We start from the raw sequence: 2565 nt of genomic DNA, 5'->3' as shown, positions 1-2565 counted from the left end.
TAGAAGGGAAACATAAGTTGGACCTGGCGTTCCTATTCTTATATAGTAAAATAAAACAGACCTTTGAGTTTTCTTCAAAAAAATACATAAATTGGGCTGTCAAAAATAAAACCTCGGATGGGAGGTCCATAGGCGGCCTATGGACCTCCCATCCGAGGTCGTGGGCTGCGCATGTTAAAAATGAAAGCCTAGACGGGGCAGCCGAAAACCACGTCCAACACTTGCCAAAACTTCGTCCCTCGTTTTCTCTGTGTTTCGCATGCTCGACATTGTGTGGGCATTTTAACTGTGCATCATATGAATATGTGCTATGCATGAATGTTGATCAGCATGATGTTAACTGGCTGGTAGTTCCATTTTCGACCATGAATAAAACTTCCAACATGATGTTAACCCTATTTGAAAAGGCCGTGTTAATATAAATGCTCTACCTCTGAAAGTTGCAGTTTCTTATCTGAAACTGAACTTGCAGTTTCTTATCTGAAACTGAAACTTGCAATTTCTTCTCTGAGAATCACATTGTCTGCACTTTTATACTACTATGATACTACACTTTTTAAGTGCTAAAAATAGATCTCTAGAATTCATAAAATACTTCAGATGCTAAATACTGCAAATCTGAAATTCAACAGACATTCATATCTGAAAGTACTCTCAAAATACACAACACAAAACACAATTCACAACCTGCAAATACTGACAACCCTAAGCTCCTCCTGACAATTCACAACCTGCCCGACTATTGGGCTGGGGGGGGGGGCAGCCCCCTCCTATTCCTCGGCGGCAGACAGCCGCCCCGTGAGACGATGTGAACGGCGAGGGTGACGATGGCAGGGAAGCGTCGTCGGGCCAACTGCTTTTCTCCTCTTGCAGTTGGGTTCGGTCGACGAAGACTCCACCAGCTCGCTCTGGCAGGACACCCTCACAAACGGCACCCTGTATATGCTCGGTCCATCAATCTCTGGTGGATGCTCCATCTGGGATCAATACTCCCACCACCGCTCCCTCACATTCAGATTCGGTGAATCTGTTTGCTCCATGGCCCAGAGGAGCAGCTCTATGTACTCCAGCGCGACTCCCTCCGGGAGTATCGCCACCTTTTCGCTCTGTTGCAGATATTTGGCCATGGATGTCGCCGTCGCCGCTAGTTGTTCCTTGTTGTCAAACCAAGACTGTATCTCAAACATCCTAGCTAGTTTCACAGGGTCGCCGTCTGCGATCCTCATGTATCAGTTGTACTCCTCCATCGATCTACTTCTCCACAACACCTTCACTCGCCGGCGGTGGCTTTTGAATCGAAGAGGAGAGGAGCAGCGCTGGTTTTGGATTAGAACGGGAGAGGATCGACGTTGGTTTTGGACAGGAATGGGAGAGGAGGGGTGAGGGAGTCCTGGATTAGGGGGTCTTCGGACAGCCGGACTATCTCCATTGGCCGGACTGTTAGACTATGAAGATACAAGATTGAAGACTTCGTCTCGTGTCCGGATGGGACTCTACTTGGCGTGGAAGGCAAGCTAGGCAATACGTATATGAATATCTCCTCCTCTGTAACCGACCTTGTGTAACCCTAACCCTCTCCGTGTCTATATAAACCGAAGGGTTTTAGTCCGTAGGACAATAATCACAACATACAATCATACCATAGGCTAGCTTCTAGGGTTTAGCCTCTCTGATATCGTGGTAGATCTACTCTTGTAACGCCCATATCATCAATATTAATCAAGCAGGACGTAGGGTTTTACCTCCATCAAGAGGGCCCAAACCTGGGTAAAACTTCGTGTCCCTTGCCTCCTGTTACCATCCGGCCTAGACACATAGTTCGCGACCCCCTACCCGAGATCCGCCGGTTTTGACACCGACATTGGTGCTTTCATTGAGAGTTCCGCTGTGCCGTCACCACCAGGAAGGATGTCTCGTCCCGTCTTTAAAGACTGCACTATCGCTGAGGGAGCTCTGGCTATCGGCCAAACTCTCCGGCTAGGTGGTTTCCTTATGACCGCCTGTTCGGTCACTGCGCCGACGATGACTTCTCGGGTCATCGAAAGCAATCTTTATGTCAACTCGGAACTCGCCGAGCAGTTAGATCCAATGGAGCTCTCTTCCCTGAACGAGCTCTTGGATCGCATCGCCGCCCTGGGAGTCGCTACAGACTACGATCAGTTTGGGCCTAAACCCGATCTGAGAGAAGTTAACTCTCCCCAGGTCACCCATCACGTTGCAGTGGTGGAAGAACAATGCGGCAACCCTTCATCTATCGTAAGGACTAGCTACGTCCGTATTCCCGATCCCTCCAAGCCGGATACCCGCGGAGGGGATGATGTCACTCAAAGCCTGAACCCAGAATCAGGCAACGGGCTAGATTTACCGGAAAACATCCAAGAATCCAAACTTTCGAGTACGGAAACTCCTTGGCCACTGAGCCTCAGATTGGGTGAGGATTCGGATTCAATTCCACCCACCCACCCGAACATACGCGATCTATCCCAAATTAGGGAAGAGCCCGAAGAAACAGTACACCATTACTGGGCCAGATTCCTCCTGGTCAAGAACAGGATAAAGGACTGC

The sequence above is a fragment of the Triticum urartu genome, chromosome 7 (assembly GCF_003073215.2).
Source record: "Triticum urartu cultivar G1812 chromosome 7, Tu2.1, whole genome shotgun sequence".
Classification (NCBI taxonomy): Eukaryota; Viridiplantae; Streptophyta; class Magnoliopsida; order Poales; family Poaceae; genus Triticum; species Triticum urartu.
Note: the sequence above shows the minus strand (reverse complement) of the source record.